We start from the raw sequence: 20295 nt of genomic DNA, 5'->3' as shown, positions 1-20295 counted from the left end.
ATCTCTTCCTGGTTTTCTGTGTGTCTTTCTCTGTCTGTTCCCTTCTGGGTCCGAATGATCTCTACCCGGTTTTCTGTGTGTCTTTCTCTTCCTGCCTCATTGTCGGTGCTGTTACTCAGTGTCCTTGTGTCATTGGGCAGTGAGGGTGAGTCCGTCAGCACGTGTGTTGCTGAGTCCGGGATTCTTGAGAAATCCGACTCCAATCCTATTTTTATAAAAACATTGGGGAATTGAACATATTTCACTAACAGGCAGCTAAAATTTAAACCAGTAGTTAGCAGAGTGGCGCAGCGGAAGCGTGCTGGGTCGATGGATCGAAACCATTCTCTGCTATTTATGTTTGGTAGTAACACAAACAGTTCACTTTCAAAACATCAAGTGTTTCCCCATAATAACAAGATGCGCTCGATTGCGATCAGCTTTTTCCTTCTCGTGAACACATCAATCAGTAACAACTCACTTTTGCTCACACGAACACAAGCTGCAAACACGGACCAGCCGAGTCTCTCCCACTTTGTCAACCCCCTTCCTGCAGAGCCTCCTCTCCACAACCAGATGGTGATGTTGGCCACAATAAAACCAGGACAAATGGTCACAGTGAGGAGACGGTCAGCAAGAGAAAATAAAACAATAACAGGGAAAACCTTTGCACAACAACAGGGGACATCTTTGCACAACAGAAAACATATTTACACAACAGGAAATACCGTTACACAACAGGGAGAACACAATCATACAAATGCCTTGTTTCTCCATCTCAGTTTCGTTGTCTGTCTCTCTCTCTCCGTTCCTCACTTTTATTTCCTCACAGTCTATTAGTTTTCTGTGTGTTTTTCTCTCTGTCCCGTTGTCGATGGTGTCACTCAGCGTCCTTGTCACATTGCGTAGCCAGGCTGAGCCTCCCAACACCTGTGTTATAGAACATAGAACAGTACAGCACAGTACAGGCCCTTCGGCCCACGATGTTGTGCCGAACATTTAACCTACTCTAAGATCAAAACTACCTACATACCTTTCATTCTACTATCATCCATGTACCTATCCAAGAGACGCTTAAATGTCCCTAATGTATCTGCTTCTACTACCACCGCTGGCAGTGCATTCCACGCACCCACCACTCTCTGTGTAAAGAACCTACCTCTGACATCCCCCCGAAACCTTCCTCCAATCACCTTAAAATTATGCCCCCTGGTGATAGCCCTTTCCACCCTGGGAAAAAGTCTCTGGCTATCCACTCTATCTATGCCTCTCATCATCTTGTACCCCTCTGTCAAGTCACCTCTCATCCTTCTTCGTTCCAATGGGAAAAGCCCCAGCACCCTCAACCTTTCTTCGTAAGACATGCCCTCCAGTCCAGGCAGCATCCTGATAAATCTCCTCTGCACCCTCTCTAAAGCTTCCACATCCTTCCTCTCATGAGACGACCAGAACTGAACACAATATTCCAAGTGTGGTCTAACCAGGGCTTTATAGAGCTGCAGCATAACCTCGCGGCTCTTAAACTCAATCCCCCTGCTAATGAAAGCCAACACACCATACGCCTTCTTAACAACCCTATCAAACTTGGGTGGCAACTTTGAGCGATCTATGGACATGGGCCCCAAGATCCCTCTGTTCCTCCACACTACCAAGAATCCTGTCTTTTAGCCTGTATTCTGCATTCAAATTCGACCTTCCAAAATGAATCACTTCACACTTTTCCAGGTTGAACTCCATCTGCCACTTCTCAGCCCAGCTCTGCACCCTGTCAATGTCCCGTTGCAACCTACAACAGCCTTCCACACTATCCACAACTCCAGCAACCTTCGTGTCATCGGCAAACTAGCTGACCCAGACTTCCACTTCCTCATCCAAGTCATTTATAAAAATCACAAAGCACAGAGGTCCCAGAACAGATCCCTGCGGAACACCACTGGTCGCCGAGCTCCAGGCTGAATACTTTCCATCTACTACCACCCTCTGTCTTCTCTGGGCCAGCCAATTCTGTATCCAGACAGCCAACTTTCCCTGCATCCCATGCCTCCTTACTTTCTGAATGAGCCTACCATGGGGAACCTTATCAAACTCCTTGCTAAAATCCATCTGCACCACATCCACTGCTCTTCCTTCATCGATGTGTTTTGTCACATCTTCAAAGAATTCAATAAGGCTTGTGAGGCATGACCTGCCCCTCACAAAGCCATGCTGACTGTCTCTAATCAAACTATGCTTTTCCAACTAATCATAAATCCTGTCTCTCAGAATCCTCTCCAATAATTTGCCCACTACCGACATAAGACTGACTGGTCTATAATTCCCAGGGTTATCCCTATTCCCTTTCTTGAACAAGGGAATAACACTTGCCACCCTCCAATCATGTGGTGCCACTCCAGTGGACAGTGAGGACGCAAAGATCATCGCCAAAGGCGCGGCAATCTCTTCCCTCGTTCCCGTAATATCCTTGGGTATATCCCGGCTGGCCCCAGGGACTTATCTGTCCTCATGTCTTTCAAAATTTCCAGCACATCCTCCCTCTTAACATCAACCTGTTCGAGCATGTCAGCCTGTTCCACGCTGTCCTCACAAACGTCCAGGTCCCTCTCACTAGTGAATATTGAAGCAAAGTATTCATTTAGGACCTCCCCTACCTCCTCCGACTCCAGGCACAAGTTCCCTCCACTATCCCTGATCGGCCCTACCCTCACTCTGGCCATCCTCTTGTTCCTCACATAAGTGTAGAACGCATTGGCATTTTCCTTAATCCTACCCGCCAAGACTTTTTCATGTCCCCTTCTAGCTCTCCTAAGTCCATTCTTCAGTTCCTTCCTGGCTACCTTGTAACCCTCTGGAGCCCTGTCTGATCCTTGCTTCCTCAACCTTAAGTAAGCTTCCTTCTTCCTCTTGACTAGCTGTTCCACATTTCTTGTCATCCAAGGTTCCTTCACCCTACCATCCCTTCCTTGCCTCATCGGGACAAACCTATCCAGCAGTCGCAGCAAGTGCTCCCTAAACAACCTCCACATTTCTGTCGTGCATTTCCCTGAGAACATCTGTTCCCAATTTATGCACCCCAGTTCCTGCCTAATAGCATTGTAATTCCCCCTCCCCCAATTAAATATTTTCCCATCCCGTCCGCTCCTGTCCCTCTCCATGACTATAGTAAAGGTCCGGGAGTTGTGATCACTATCACCGAAATGTTCTCCCACCGAGAGATCTGCCACCTGGCCTGGTTCGTTGCCAAGCACCAAATCCAACATAGCCTCCCCTCTAGTCGGCTTATCTACATATTGAGTCAGGAAACCTTCCTGGACACACCTGACAAAAACTGCTCCATCCAAACTATTTGCACGAAGGAGGTTCCAATCAATATTAGGGAAGTTGAAGTCACCCATGACAACAACCCTGTTAGTTCTGCACCTTTCCAAAATCTGCCTCCCAATCTGTTCCTCCGTGTCTCTGTTGCTATTGGGGGGTCTATAGAAAACTCCCAATAAAGTGACTGCTCCTTTCCTGTTTCTGACATCCACCCATAATGACTCAGTAGACAAACCCTCCTCGATGACCTCCCTTTCTGCAGCTGTGATACTATCCCTGATTAACAATGCCACTCCCCCACTTCTTTTACCTCCCTCCCTATTCCTTTTGAAACATCCAAACCCCGGAACATCCAACATCCATTCCTGCCCCTGTGATCTCCAAGTGTCCGTAATGGCCACAACATCGTAGCTCGAAGTACTGATCCATGCTCTAAGTTCATCACCCTTATTCCTGACACTTCTTGCATTAAAATAGACACACTTCAACCCATCATACTGGCTGAAACTTTGCCCTGTCAACTGTCTAACCTTCCTCACAGACTCCCTGCACTCTGTATCTGCCTGTTCAACAGCTACCCCATCCACTGATCCGTAGCTCCGGTTCCCATCCCCCTGCCAAACTAGTTTACACCCTCCCGAAGAGCTCGAGCAAACCTCCCGCCCAGGATATTGGTGCCCCTCCAGTTCAGATGCAACCCATCCTTCTTGTACAGGTCCCACCTTCCCCAGAAGGTATCCCAATGATCCACATAACTGAAGCCCTCCCTCCTACACCAGCTCTGTAGCCACGTGTTCAGCTGCACTCGCTCTCTGTTTCTAGCCTCACTAGCACGTGGCACCGGTATCAATCCTGAGATTACTACTCTGCTCGTCCTGCCTTTTAGCTTCCAACCTAACTCCTGTATTTGCTTTTCAGGTCCTCATCCCTTTTCCTAGCTATGTAATTGGTACCAACATGTACCACGACGTCTGGCTGCTCCCCCCCGCACCCCCTCCTGAATCCTGTAGACTCGATCCGAGACATCCCTGACCCTGGCACCCGGGAGGCAACTTACCATCCGGGAGTCTCGTTCGCGACCACAGAATCTCCTGTCTGTTCCTCTAACCATTGAATCTCCTATCACTATCGCTCTCCTATTCTCCACCCTTCCCTTCTGAGCCGCAGAGCCAGGCTCAGTGCCAGAGACCTGGCCGCTGTGGCTTTCCACTGGTAGGCACCCCCCCACAACCGTATCCAAAACGGTATACTTATTATTGAGGGGAACGGCCACAGGGGATCCCTGCACTGTGCGCCTATTCCCTTTCCCTCCCCTGACGGTCACCCAGCTACCTTTATCCTGTGACCTAAGTGTCAGTACTTCCCCATAACTGCTCTCTATCATCCCCTCTACCTCCCGCATGATCCAAAGTTCATCCAGCTCCAGCTCCAGTTCCCTAACGCGGTCTGCGAGGAGCTGGAGTTGGGTGCACTTCTCACAGGTGAAGTCAGCAGGGACACAAGTGGTGACCCTTACCTCCCACATCCTGCAAGAGGAGCATGCAACTGCCCTAGCTTCCATCCCCTCTGCTCGAAATTGACAACAGAGAATAAAAAAATATAAAGGAAAACTTTACCTTACCAAACCCTCCACACAAGAGTCCTTTTTTTTGGTTGGAGGAGGAGGATGGGTAGGAGACACTACACGTGTAGTGTTTCGGGTTTAGCCACTGCCCGAATATATAAGTTCACTTACCCAGCAGTCCCCGTGTCCGCGTCCGCCGAATCGCCAGGTAAGTACTTTATAGTGAAACGTACCTTCCCAGCTGCCCCCTGGCTCGCACTATCACCGCTACTGCTGATCAAAGGTGTTGCTGTAATAAAAACAGAAAATGCTGGAAATGCTCAGTAGGTCTGGCAGCATCTGTGCAGAGAGAAACAGTCAACAGTTCAGGTCTGTTTCCTTAGCTCACATTAACTTTGTTCTTTCTCCACAGATGCTGCCAGACCTGCTGACTATTTCAAGCATTTTCTGTTTCTGTTTCAGATTTTCAGCATCTGCAGTATTTTGCTTTTCTCCGTGTGTTGCTATGTCTGGGACTGTTTGAGTGCAATGCTATTGCTTTATAAACAGCGTTGAAACAAACATTTATCTCACGAGCACACAGCACTAATACACAGCTGGATATAAACAGCAGCCTGCAGCAGAGGGCGCAGTGGAAGTTTATTAACACAAATAATTCACCAGCACAATATTTACTGCTATCCTCAATCACACCACCCTTCATCTTAACACGTTTTATTCTCTATTCACATCAACTTCTTCCTTCCAGTAAACACTTCAATTTGGAACACAGCTTCCAAATCACATTTATTCACAAACCTGAACACAAGCTGCAAATGCTGCAAACACACACCAGCCCAGACTTTCCCCTTTCTGTCAACCCATTCCTGCATCACTGCCTCTCCACCAACAGTTGTTGCTAGAATCATACAATCATAGAATGGCTACAGCACAGAAGGAGGCCATTCAGCCTGTCGAACCCGTGCTGGCTCTCTGTTAGAGCAACTCACCTCGTCTCACTCCCCAGTCAGTTCAATTTCGGTGGTGGGAAAACTTCTCGAAAGAATAATTCGGGACAAAATTAATAGTCCCATGGACAAATGTGGGTTAATTCAAGAAAGCCAGCATGGATTTGTTAAGGGAAAATCATGTTTAACTGTCCTGCTGGAGTTTTTTGATGAGGTAACAGAGAGGGATGATGAGGGCAATGCTGTTGATGTGGTGTACATGGACTTTCAAAAGGTCTGGCAGCATCTGAAAGGTCACTGACCTGAAACATTAACTCTGTTTCTCTCTCCACAGATGCTGCCAGACCTGCTGAGTACTTCCAGCACTTTTTATTTATATTTCAGATTTCTAACATCTGCAGTATTTTGCTTTTATTGACTTTCAAAAGAAGTTTGATACAATGCAACACAACAGACTTGTGAGCAAAGTTATAACTCATGGAATAAAAGGGACAGTAGTAACATGGATATGGAATTGGCTGAGTGACAGGAAACAAAGAGTAGTGAGCAATGGATGTTCTTTGGACTAGAGGAAGGTTTGTAGTGGAGTTCCCCAGGAGTCAGTGTTGGGACCCTTGCCTTTCCTGATATATATTAATGACCTAGACCTTGGTGCACAGGGCAGAATTTCAAAGTTTATGGATGATACAAAAATTGGAAGCATTGTGAACTGTCAGGATGATAGTGTAGAACTTCAAAAGGGCATAGACAAGTTGGTGGAATGGGAGGACAGATGACAGGTGAAGTTCAATGCAGAGAAATGTGAATTGATTCATTTCGGTAGGAAGAACATGGAGTGACAATATAGAATAAAGGGTACAATTCTAAAGGGGGTGCAGTAGCAGAGAGACCTGGGGTTATATGTCATTGGTTGAGAGAGTGGTTAATAAAGCATACAGTATCCTCGGCTTTAGTGATAGAGGCATAGAGTACAAGAACAAGGAGGTCATGTTGAAATCGGAAGCCATTTCTCGTGTATAGGCGGAGCGCACGCGGGACTGCTGGGTAAGTGAGGTTACATATTTGGGCGGTTGCTTTACCCGAAACCCTATTCTGGTAGTGTCTCCCACCCATCCTCCTCCTCTAACCAAAAAAAAAGTTCTGTCCGTTGGATTGCTAAGCTAACAAGTTTTGACTTTTTTTTTTGGTTTTCAGTAGATCTGTTGGGAATTTAGAATAGTGGGAATGGAGGTTAAGGCAGTTGAATGTTCCTCCTGCAGAATGTTGGAGGTAAGGGTCGCCAAGAGTGTCCCTGCTGACTGCATCTGCAGGAAGTGCACCCAACTCCAGCTCCTCGAGAACCGCGTTAGGGAACTGGAGCTGGAGCTGGATGAACTTCGGATCATTAGAGAGGCGGAGGGGGTTATTGAGAGGAGTTATAGGGAGGTAGTCACACCTCAGGTAAAAGAAGTAGGTAGATGGGTTACCGTCAGGGGAAGGAGAGGGAACCAGCAGGCAGTGCAGGGATCCCCTGTGGCCGTTTCCCTCAACAACAGGTATACCGTTTTGGATACTGTTGGGGGGGGGGACTTACCAGGGGTAAGCAATGGGGTACAGGTCTCTGGCACAGAGTGTGTCCCTGTTGCTCAGAAGGGAAGGGGGAAGAGGAGCAGAGCATTAGTCATTGGGGACTCCATAGTTAGGGCAACAGATAGGAGGTTCTGTGGGAACGAGAGAGACTCACGGTTGGTGTGTTGCCTCCCAGGTGCCAGGGTTCGTGATGTCTCGGATCGTGTTTTTGGGATCCTTAAGGGGGAGGGGGAGCAGCCCCAAGTCGTGGTCCACATAGGCACCAACGACATAGGTAGGAAGAGAGATGGGGATTTAAGGCAGAAATTCAGGGAGCTTGGGTGGAAGCTTAGAGCGAGAACAAACAGAGTTGTTATCTCTGGGTTGTTGCCCGTGCCACGTGCTAGCGAAGCGAGGAATAGGGAGAGAGAGGAGTTGAACACGTGGCTGCAGGGATGGGGTAGGAGGGAGGGTTTTGGTTTCCTGGATAATTGGGGCTCTTTCTGGGGTAGGTGGGACCTCTACAAACAGGATGGTCTTCACCTGAACCAGAGGGGTTCCAATATCCTGGGGGGGAGATTTGCTGGAGCTCTTTGGGGGGGGTTTAAACTAATTCAGCAGGGGGATGGGAACCTAAATTGCAGTTCCAGTGTACCGCATGTTGAGAGTAGTGAGGTCATGGATAAGGTTACAAGGACGCAAGAGGGCACTGGCAAGCAAGAACTTGGTTTAAAGTGTGTCTACTTCAACGCCAGGAGCATCCGGAATAAGGTGGGTGAGCTTGCAGCATGGGTTGGTACCTGGGATCTCGATGTTGTGGCCATTTCGGAGACATGGATGGAGCAGGGACAGGAATGGATGTTGCAGGTTCCGGGATTTAGATGTTTAAGTAAGAACAGAGAAGATGGTAAAAGGGGGGGGGGGTGTGGCATTGTTAATCAAGGAGAGTATTACGGCGGTAGAAAGGACGTTTGAGGACTCGTCTACTGAGGTAGTATGGGCCGAGGTTAGAAACAGGAGAGGAGAGGTCACCCTGTTGGGAGTTTTCTATAGACCTCTGAATATTTCCAGAGATGTGGAGGAAAGGATAGCGAAGATGATTCTCGACAGGAGCGAGAGTAACAGGGTAGTTGTTATGGGGGACTTTAACTTTCCAAATATTGACTGGAAATACTACAGTTCGAGAACTTTAGATGGGTCAGTTTTTGTCCAGTGTGTGCAGGAGGGTTTTCTGACACAGTATGTAGACAGGCCAACCAGGGGCTATGCCACATTGGATTTGGTACTGGGTAATGAACCCAGCCAGGTGTTAGATTTAGATGTAGGTGAGCACTTTGGTGATAGTGATCACAATTCGTTTAGGTTTACCTTAGCAATGGGCAGGGACAGGTATACACCACAGGGCAAGAATTATAGCTGGGGGAAAGGAAATTATGATGCGATTAGGCAAGATTTAGGATGCGTAGGATGGGGAAGGAAACTGCAGAGGATGGGCACAATCGAAATGTGGAGCTTATTCAAGGAGCAGCTACTGCGTGTCCTTGATAAGTATGTACCTGTCAGGCAGGGAGGAAGTTGTCGAGCGAGGGAGCCGTGGTTTACTAAAGAAGTTGAAGCACTTGTCAAGCGGAAGAAGAAGGTTTATGTTAGGATGAGACGTGAAGGCTCAGTTCGGGCGCTTGAGAGTTGCAAGCTAGCCAGGAAGGATCTAAAGGGAGAGCTAAGAAGAGCGAGGAGAGGACACGAGAAGTCATTGGCGGATAGGATCAGGGAATACCCGAAGGCTTTCTATAGGTATATCAGGAATAAAAGAATGACTAGAGTTAGATTAGGGCCAATCAAGGATAGTCGTGGGAAGTTGTGTGTGGAATCAGAGGAGATAGGGGAAGCGTTAAATGAATATTTTTCGTCAGTATTTACAGTAGAGAAAGAAAATGTTGTCGAGGAGAATACTGAGATACAGACTATTAGGCTGGATGGGATTGAGGTTCACAAGGAGGAGGTGTTAGCAATTTTGGAAAGTGTGAAAATAGATAAGTCCCCTGGGCCAGATGGGATTTATCCTAGGATTCTCTGGGAAGCCAGGGAGGAGATTGCAGAGCCTTTGTCCTTGATCTTTATGTCGTCATTGTCAACAGGAATAGTGCCGGAAGACTGGAGGATAGCAAACGTTGTCCCCTTGTTCAAGAAGGGGAGTAGAGACAGCCCTGGTAATTATAGACCTGTGAGCCTTACTTCGATTGTGGGTAAAATGTTGGAAAAGGTTATAAGAGATAGGATTTATAATCATCTTGAAAAGAATAAGTTCATTAGCGATAGTCAGCACGGTTTTGTGAAGGGTAGGTCGTGCCTCACAAACCTTATTGAGTTTTTTGAGAAGGTGACCAAACAGGTGGATGAGGGTAAAGCCGTGGATGTGGTGTATATGGATTTCAGTAAGGCGTTTGATAAGGTTCTCCACGGTAGGCTATTGCAGAAAAAAACGGAAGTATGGGATTGAAGGTGATTTAGTGCTTTGGATCAGAAATTGGCTGGCTGAAAGAAGACAGAGGGTGGTGGTTGATGGTAAATGTCCATCCTGGAGTTTAGTTACTAGTGGTGTACCGCAAGGATCTGTTTTGGGGCCACTGCTGTTTGTCATTTTTATAAATGACCTGGATGAGGGTGTAGAAGGGTGGGTTAGTAAATTTGCGGATGACACGAAGGTCGGTGGAGTTGTGGATAGTGCCGAAGGATGTTGTAGGTTACAGAGGGACATAGATAGGCTGCGGAGCTGGGCTGAGAGATGGCAAATGGAGTTTAATGCGGAAAAGTGTGAGGTGATTCACTTTGGAAGGAGTAACAGGAATGCAGAGTACTGGGCTAATGGGAAGATTCTTGGTAGTGTAGATGAGCAGAGAGATCTTGGTGTCCAGGTACATAAATCCCTGAAAGTTGCCACCCAGGTTAATAGGGCTGTTAAGAAGGCATATGGTGTGTTAGCTTTTATTAGTAGGGGGATCGAGTTTCGGAGCCACGAGGTTATGCTGCAGCTACACAAAACTCTGGTGCGGCCACACTTGCAGTATTGCGTGCAGTTCTGGTCACCGCATTATAGGAAGGATGTGGAAGCTTTGGAAAGGGTGCAGAGGAGATTAACTAAGATGTTGCCTGGTATGGAGGGAAGGTCTTACGAGGAAAGGCTGAGGGACATGAGGTTGTTTTCGTTAGAGATGAGGAGGAGAGGTGACTTAATAGAGACATATAAGATAATCAGAGGGTTAGATAGGGTGGATAGTGAGAGTCTTTTTCCTCGGATGGTGATGGCAAACACGAGGGGACATAGCTTTAAGTTGAGGGGTGATAGATATAGGACAGATGTCAGAGGTAGTTTCTTTACTCAGAGAGTAGTAGGGGCGTGGAACGCCCTGCCTGAAACAGTAGTGGACTCGCCAAATTTAAGGGCATTTAAGTGGTTATTGGATAGACATATGGATGAAAATGGAATAGTGCAGGTCAGATGGTTTCACAGGTCGGCGCAACATCGAGGGCCGAAGGGCCTGTCCTGCGCTGTAATGTTCTATGTTCTATTGTACAAGACACTAACCTCAGCTAAAGTACTGCGTCCCGTTCTGGGTGCCACACTTTAGGAAAGATGTGAAGGCATTGGAGAGATTATGGAAAAGATTCATGAGAATGGTTCCAGGGATGAGGAACTTCAGTTATGTAGATAGATTGGAGAAGTTAGGACTGTTTTCCTTGGAGAAAAGAAGGCTAAGAGGAGATTTCATAGTGCTATTCAAAATGATGAGGGGTGTGGACAGAGTGGATAGGGAAAAACTGTTCCCACTTGTGAAAGGATCGAGAACGAGAAGGCACAGATTTAAATTAATTGCTAAAGAAGCAAAAGCGACATGGGGTAAAACTTTTTCACACAGCGAGTGGTTAAAGTATGAACTGCCTGAGAATGTGATGGAGGCAGGTTCAATTGAAGCATTCAAATGGGAATTAGACTGTTATCTGAAAAGGAAGAATGTGCAGGATTATGGGGAGAGGACGGGGAAGTGACATGAGGTGAATCGCTCATTTGGAGAGTCAGTGCAGACACGATGGGCCAAATGGCCTCCTTCTGTGCAGTAACAATTCTGTGATTCTGTGATTCCAATATTCAAGTCATTTCTATATATGGTGGTCCTGACACTGACCCTTGTGGACATCACTGTTCACCATCTTCCATTCTGAAAAACAACCAAATACCACAACTCGCTTTTCTTGATATTTCATTCATTTTTTAACCCAAGCAGATACTGACCCTCCTATTCCAGGAGCCACAGTTTTGTTACCCAGCCTTTCATGTGGTAGTTTGTCAAACGCTTTCTTAAAATCCATATAGACAACATCCATTGCTTTCCCTTCATCAACCTTTTCTGTTACTTCATCAAAAAAATCAGTTATATTAGTGAAGAAGTGGAAAGGTGCTGAACCTCTCAGTTTTCGGTCTACCCAAACCAAGTTCAAGGCCTGAATAATGAACCGATTGCCTCATTAGTTCTGTGAATAATACAATGATTTAATAGACAAAGTTTTGAAACATTCCTGCCCATAAATCTTGATAACAGAGAGTGTGTGGATCTCCTGACTCAGAATGTTTAATGGATACAGTCCTCAGATCCGACAAGGAACCCCTGAACATCCACAGTAAAGACAGTGTGGATGAGGAAATGTAGGAGCCGGGAGCTGAAACTCAGGGACGGCCGAGCTCTCCTGTCATTGAGCTTGTGTGTCTGCTCTGCTCGCCGCACTTCCGGCTCTACTTTGTTTCCAATGAAAAGATGAAAAGGGCCGTTCGGTTTTCCTCTCACTGACAGCGTGTTTCACTCGGGTTAATATAACCCGGGACTTTTGCTGCTGAAATGAATTCTGCAAGGTCCCAGCAAACACACCGGCTCCCTCCTTTCTCCCCTCTTTCTACCGGATTGTTTTACCAGGAGGGGCACAATAATAACAAACCCCCTGCAGGGAATGACCACAAATTGAGCATCTAAATGGGGCAAGTGGGCAGCTTTCTGGGTTCTAGGTTCCCCCTACCCCGCCCCTCCCTCCCTCCAGTCCAAGCCCCTCTTCACTTTCTTTGGGACTTTGATGAGGGTGAAATGGGGAAAGTTCCCATTGATGTTTGAATGCTGAATTGCTGCAGGGATCTGCGCACGCGTGATGCAGCCCCGCCCCCAGTGGGACGTCACAATGAGGAGTGGAGCGCATGCGCAGCCTTTCCCAACCCAGTCTGTGAAGCCATTCACTCAATCAGGGGATGATGCTTTCAATCAGCTGCGAATGGAGACTTCCTGGGCCCGGGGGAAGGGAACAAAGAGCACCTGCTTCCAGCAGCCACTGCTTTGGGAGCGTGTCCGCAGATGTGCTCAGAGATTAGCATTGAGTGGTGGGAAGTTGAGGGGGAGTCGGGGAGTGTTTGTAACAGACTTTTTTTTTATTTCCAAAATATACTTTATTCATAAAAATCTGTAAAAATTACATTGCCAAACAGTTTCCAAACAGCACCAAAAAATACAAACATTGCAAGGGAGGTCAGTTTCCTTCAATACTGTCATAAGTTTCTTCCCAACCCTTCCGTTTCACAATTGTCATGTCAATTACAGTTTTACATTTACAGCAATTGAGAATATTAACGATACAGTTCGAGGGGTTTCCCATGGATCCAGCCCCTCAGTCCAGCTTGGTGGGGGAATCTTACACTGTGGTCTTTCCCCATTGAGCCTTTGCTGCGGCTGCCCCAAGCTTTAGTGCGTCCCTCAGCACGTAGTCCTGGACCTTGGAATGTGCCAGTCTGCAACATTCGGTCGTGGACAACTCTTTGCGCTGGAAGACCAGCAGGTTTCGGGCAGAACAAAGGGCGTCTTTCACCGAATTGATAGTCCTCCAGCAGCAGTTGATGTTTGTCTCGGTGTGCGTCCCTGGGAACAGCCCATAGAGCACAGACTCCTGTGTTACAGAGCTGCTTGGGATGAACCTTGACAAAAACCACTGCATCTCTTTCCACACCTGCTTTGCAAAGGCACATTCCAGGAGGAGGTGGCTGATTGTCTCTTCCCCACCACAGCCAACGCGGGGGCACTGTGCGAAGGGGGCGAGACTTCGGGTGTGCATGAAGGATCTGACGGGGAGGGCCCTTCTCACCACCAGCCAAGCTACGTCTTGGTGCTTGTTTGAAAGTTCTGGTGATGAGGCATTCCGCCAAATGACTTTGACGGTCTGCTCGGGGAACCATCCGACAGGATCCACCGTTTCCTTTTCCCGTAGGGCCTTGAGGACATTCCGTGCAGACCACTGCCTGATGGACCGGTGGTCAAAGGTGTTTGCCCGCAGAAACTGCTCCACGAAGGATAGGTGGTACGGCACCGCCCAACTGCATGGAGCGTTCCGCGGCAATGTGACCAGGCCCATCCTTCGCAACACCGGGGACAGATAGAACCTCAGCACGTAGTGAAACTTGGAGTTTGTGTACTGGGGGTCTACACAGAGCTTGATGCAGCCGCACACGAAGGTGTTCATCAGGATGAGGGCCACGTTGGGTACATTTTTCCCGCCCTTGTCCAGAGATTTGAACATCGTGTCCCTCCAGACGCGGTCCATTTTAGATCCCCAGACGAAGCGGAAAATGGCTCGGGTGACTGCCACGGCGCAGGAGTGGGGTATGGGCCAGACCTGCGCCACGTAGAGCAACAACGTGAGCGCCTCGCACCTGATGACCAGGTTCTTACCCACAATGGAGAGAGATCGCTGCCCCCACATGCCCAACGTTTGTCGTACCTTGGCTACTCGCTCCTCCCATGTTTTGGTGCACGCCCCAGCCCTTCCGAACCATATCTGTTTGTAACAGACACTGTGGAGCTGGAGCTGCTCCCGGAACATGGAGTGAGCCGGGGACATGGGGAAGGGAGAGTTCATTCTCGGACAGTGTCTGTGCAGGCTCAGGGAGACACAATGGGAAGAAATCACTATTGAAAATCACTGACAATTTTACCACCCAAAGGAGAGGGAATTTTCCTGCTTTAGTTCCAGTCTCTCACTGTTTGTTGGATCGTGAACAGTGGCGGAAAAATAGCCGCACAACAACGATGTGGACAGTTTGACAAAGAGCATTTATGCAGACACCAGGTGAGAAGTGTGAAAGGCACATTTTAAATAGTGGCTGCTTGTTTTCCGTTGAAATAGAAATGCGACTGTGTAAAGGTCACTGCTCTATCGGACAGTCCCTGTCATTGAGCAGTGCAGGGCTTGTGTTGTTTCTGAATGTCACAAACTTGTTGTAAATCCACTGCAAACACCTGGTAAACAGAAGCTGAATGCTGCAGTACTGCAGTGGAGTCAGACACTGACACTGTTTGTGTTCCTGGTTTTCATTTTGTGATTGTTCATAATGATTATTATTGGGACGATTACATTGATCGCTTTTGTATCTTCTATCTCACCAGTTCTTTCATTCCTGCAGGAAAATACACGAAGGAACCTGAATGGATGTGGTGATTCTTGGACACAAAGAAAAGTGCAGCGAGCTCGTTCCAACACACAGTCGGTACAGGATCACTCCCAAAGCACAGAGATACTGCCAGCTCATCAGTTCCACTGGAACAAACAAAAGAAGTAGTCACACAGACACTGATCCCAAAGTCAAGAGACACATTTTCAATCCAACAGTCAAACAACAGCAGGAGAGACAGAAGTTGTTTCTATTTCACTCCAATTCAGTACAGCTGACAGGTTGATCCATCAATCACAGTCCAAAAACAAACTCACCATTAGATCTAAATAAACTCTGTCACCATGGTTACATTTTAAATATAAAATCTGAAATAGAACAGACAAAATTTACAGAATTGAAAGGTACAGAATGAATGCAAGGAGGCTTTAAGGGGATTTGGACAGGTTAAATGAATGGGCAAGAACATGGCAGATGGAATATAATGTGAATAAGTGTGAAGTTCTCCACTTTGGTGGAATAAATAGAAAGACAGAGTATTTCTTAAATGGTGAGAGGCTGGGAAGTGTCGATGTCCAAAGGCACCTGGGTGTCCTTGTTCATGAGTCACTGAAAGCTAGTATGCAGGTGCAGCAATCAATTAGGAAGGCAAATGGTATGTTGGCTTCATTGAAAGTGTATTTGAGTACATGAGTAAAGATGTATGAAGTCTAGATGAGACTGCACCTGGAGTATTCTGTCCAATTTTGGTTTCCTTATCTAAGGAAGGATAGACTTGTCATAGAGGGAGTGCAACAGAGATTCACCGGTCTCATCCCCTAGGATGGTGGGATTGTCTTATGATGAGAGACTGCAGAAACTGGGCCTAAATTCTCTAGAGTTTTGAAGAATGAGAGGTGATCTCATTGAAACAGACATAGTTCTTCCAGGGTGTCACAGGGTAGATATGGATAGGATGATTCCTCTGTCTAGTGAGTCTAGAACAAGGGGACACAGTCTCAGAATAAGGGCAGGCCATTTGAGACTGAGATGAGCAGGAATTTCTTTACTCAGAGGGTGGGAACTCTGTGGAATTCTTTATCCCAGAGGGCTGTGGAAGATCAATCATTGAACATATTCAAGACAGAAATCGATAGATTTCTAAATACTAACAAGATCAAGTGATATGGAGATAGCAGGGAAAAATGGCGTAGAGGTAGATGATCAGTCACGATCTGTTTGAATGTTGGAGCAGGCTCGATGGGCTGAATGGCCTAATGCCCCTATTTCCTATGATCCTATGAATCCCAATGATGTACATCAGACGTTAGACCAAGTTATGCATTACATACCAGTTCAAAAATCCCACAGAGATTAAGACTGAAAGATACAGTATCAATTCCATTACTACAAAATGAAGGACTTGGAGCTTGCAGACCAGCCCATGTATAAGATTGAAAGTTATATTTTCATTCACAATCGTTTTCACAGAGCTAAATATTGAATACCAATCCACAACTTGTACAGGACTACCAAATAAAACCTACAACTGTAAAATACAGTTAATCCATATTTTAAATTAAACACAAGGCAAATAAATATTGATACATTAAGAGAGCAGGAAACAGTGAGAGCAGAATGGAGCATAAAGAGCCCAGGAGAGGGAGCAAGAGTTCACTCGGAGAGCAGGGAACAGCGAGAGCAGGCGTCAAAAAAGGCAAAGGAATACACAATTAATGGGAGAACACTGAACGGTGTAGAGGAAGTGAGGGACGTTGGAGTGAATGTCCACAGATCCCTGAAGGTAGCAGGACAGGTCAATAAGGTGGTTCAGCAGTTATGTGGAATCCTTTCCTTTATTAACTGAGGTATAGAGTATAAGGGTGACCTGGTATCCATGTCAATAAGTCACTGACAGCTAACATGCAGGTGCAGCAAGCAATTAGGAAGGCTAATAGTATGTTAGCCTTTATCGCAAGAGGATTTGAGTACAGGAGTAGTGAATTCTTGCTTCAATTGTATCGAACCCTGGTTAGACTGCACTTGGAGTACTGTGTGCAGCTTTGGTCCCCTTACCTTCGGAAGGATATTATTGCCATAGATGGAGTGCAAAGAAGGTTCATCAGACTTGTTCCTGGGATGGTGGGACTGTCCGATGAAGTGAGATTGGGGAAACTGGGGCTGTATTCTCTAGAGTTTTGAAGAATGAGAGGTGATCTCATTGAAACTTACAAAATATTTAAAGGACAGTCAGGGTAGATGCAGCTAAGATGTTTCCCCTGGTTGGGGAGTCGAGAACCAGGGGACGCAATTTCAAAATAAGGGGAAAGCCACTTAGGACAGAGATGAGGAGAAATGTTATTCCTCAGAGGGTTGTGAATCTTTGGAATTCTGTAACCCAGAGGGCTGTGGAAGCTCAGTTATTGAGTATGTTTAAAGCAGAGATTGATAGATTTCTAAATACAAATGACATAAGGGAATATGAGGAAAGTGTGGGGAAAAGGGCATTGAAGTGGATGATCAGCCATGATCATATTGAATGGTGGGGTAGGCTCGATGGGCAGAATGGTCGACTCCTCCTCCTATGTTCCTATGTTCCTAACTCCACATTATCGATGAGATACAGCCTCAGGCTGACTTGTCGGGTGTTGTAAACAGATATCACTGCTTCTGATCTTCACCAGAACAGAGAGTGAGATGTAAAATTGATCATCAAACAGACTGTGAGAGAATACAACAGAATAAAACACATGGAAAGACACTGTGGAATAACAAATAGATTTGATTGGAATGTTGAATTTTGATTGGAATGGATAAAACAGCAGAAACAGCAGAATAAATTGGGACAGAAAAGAGAAACTGATGGGAAGAAGGAAGAAAAGAAAGGATGGATCTGTTCACTTTTTTCAGTTTTTTCACAGGTCCATAAAAGCTGGATTAAAAAAAGATGCAAAAAACAGAGAATTTCACCAAAAAGGGAGATTAAATGCTGCCGAAACCTTCGATCGAAGGATGCCCCAACAGATCACCTGTTTAACTGTCACCTCACTGGGGGATTTCAATCAATGAGCAATATTACTCTCTACTTTTCTTTTGTTAAATGAAACCACTACTGTCACTTGGAGTTAATATCCCTGTGTTCCAACTCCTGAATAATAAAATTGTGAGTTTCGCGATATTTTCTGGACACATTCCCTGCTGAAAGAACTAAGAACTCTTTTCTAATTTACACAATACTATATACACACTCATCAAGCCTCCTAAACGAGCATCCTTGGTGCTGCTCTCTCTTCTCCCAAACCTCATCTCATGTGACTGTTACATCATCACTCTGATTGTGGGAGGGATTGATCCCACTGTCTTCAGCATTAACCCTTTACAGCCTCATACTGCACTGTCTGTCCAAAAAAATCGGTGGAGTTAACTTGAATTATCAAAACAGCAACAGCTGCCAGTTGAAAATCAACTCAACCCATCAGAGAGAGAGAGAGAGAATGTCAGAGAACGTCCTGCATTCAGTCCTGACCCTGTCACACTCAGCAGCTGCTCACCCAGACACCACTCTCATCAACACTGAACATTTTTACTGAGACCCTTCAAATACTGTTTATAAAAGGCCGCAAAGATCAAAGTTCACACAGTTGTATTAAATACAACAAAGTTTAATATCTTCTCACCGTTTCTCGGTAACCACATGAGACATAGGTTTTCTTATTTGGTTCCTTTGATTTTTCTTGTTCCTGACTGACAAATATTCCAAACCTCAGATGAACCCTCCCACTTGCGTCATGTCCCAGTCTCGGTTAAAAGCAACACAAAATGACACAAACACTCTCCTTCAGTGAGATTAATATCAAGCTGTTTTCCAGGTTGAATGTGACTGTGAACAAATTTCTGTCAAATAAGTTACCTTTGATGTATCAGCACTGAAGTTCAGTACAAGGAGGAACAGCCATTCCAAACTCATATCCTTCACAAAGGCTGTTCTCGGATGTGATTGAAATTCATCATGTATTTTGAATTAAAGCTCACAAGACACAGATGTCAGTGTTGATAATGAAACTTTTCAAGCATGTTGTTACTGTGAAATAAGGTTCTGTTGGGAGTTGAACCCAAGATCTCCTGTTTATTGGACAGGTGCTTTAACCAACTGAGCTACAGAGCCAGATTGCAAATGTGCGTGCAATTGAAATCAGAGGAAGACCTTGCAGATAGTGGGCAGACTTTGGCGAGTCAAGAGCTGAGTTCGTCACGGCAGAGTTCCCAGCCTCTGACTCGCTCTTGTAGTTGTAGCTGTAGTTGTAATTGTAATAGGCAACCGTCCGTCTCGGAAGACGATGGGCTACACCCGGGGTGTACGTCACTTCTGTGTGAAACATCGTTTGTTGTGGCTGTAAAGGACGACTCGTGAGTGACGATCCCTTCTACAGCTGGTACAGATGAATATCATTGGCCCGAGGTCGACTGATAATTTTTCCTTCCTCTGAGCTCTCTTTCCCACCATCTGGTCATTTCTTTTGTCCTCTGCTTTTCCCATGGTCTTCCTGAATGCCTTTCTCCAGGAATTCCAGTCAGCAGGAAGGACTTCCCATGCATCGACTCCAATCCCAGTCAGCTTGAGATCTCGCTTTGCAGATGTCCTTGCATCACAGACGTGGGTGACCTGTTGGTCTCGTGCTGATAGCAAGCTCACCAAAGAGCATGTCTTTGGCAAAGCGACCGTCATCCATTCAGCACACATGACCCAGTCAACAGAGTCACCGCTGACTCAAGAGGGCAAACATGCTGCAGATCCCTGCACGCTGGTGTACTTCTGCATTCGGCACTCTGTCCTGCCAGGAGATGCCCAATATCCATCTGAGACAGCGGAGGTGGAAGCTGTTCAGCTGCTTTTCTTGGCTTGCATAAGTTGTTGATGCTTCTCTACTCTCAAGGAGGATGCTGAGAACACAAGCCTGGTACATGTGGAGTTTTGTATTTTCGATCAGTTTGGTGTCGGTTCACATTCGTCTTCTCAACTTTGACATGACAGCTGCAGCATTGACAATCCTGGTGCTGATTTCAGTATCAAGGGACAGATTGCTGGTGATTGTTGATCGAAGGTCTGTGAAGCTGTTGACAACCTCCAAAGTGAGGCTGTCGATGTTGATGGAAGGTGGAGTCTCTACGTCCTGGCCCATAACTTTGATCTTCCTGCTGCTGATCGTCAGTCCAAACTCCTTGCAGGCCAGGGAGAACCGATATACAAGCTGCTGTTAATGAACTTCATTATGGGATGTCAGCACAGCGTCATCAGCAAACAGCAACTCACAGACCAAGAACTGACTCATTTTGGTCTTGGTGCGCAGTCTTGCCAAGATGAACAGCTTGTCATCAGCTCTGGTATGCAGCTGGACACCCCCATCTGAGTCACTGAAAGTTTAAAATAGCAGCATGGAGAAGAATATGCCAATTGTAAAGGATGTGAGCTGTGAGGAGGTTACAAG

General features: G+C 46.3%; 1 non-coding gene across 1 annotated transcript; it reads right to left on the bottom strand.

Annotated features, from left to right (window-relative positions):
* Nucleotides 1-18900: 18900 nt before the first annotated feature.
* On the bottom strand, nt 18901-18974 carry trnai-aau (transfer RNA isoleucine (anticodon AAU)). The gene has a single exon. It is a non-coding gene; the product is annotated as a tRNA-Ile (tRNA).
* Between the last annotated feature and the right edge of the window lie 1321 nt (nt 18975-20295).

The sequence above is a fragment of the Heterodontus francisci genome, unplaced genomic scaffold (genome assembly GCF_036365525.1).
Source record: "Heterodontus francisci isolate sHetFra1 unplaced genomic scaffold, sHetFra1.hap1 HAP1_SCAFFOLD_61, whole genome shotgun sequence".
NCBI classification, from domain to species: domain Eukaryota; kingdom Metazoa; phylum Chordata; class Chondrichthyes; order Heterodontiformes; family Heterodontidae; genus Heterodontus; species Heterodontus francisci.
Note: the sequence above shows the minus strand (reverse complement) of the source record. Positions and strands in the feature narration are given on the sequence as shown.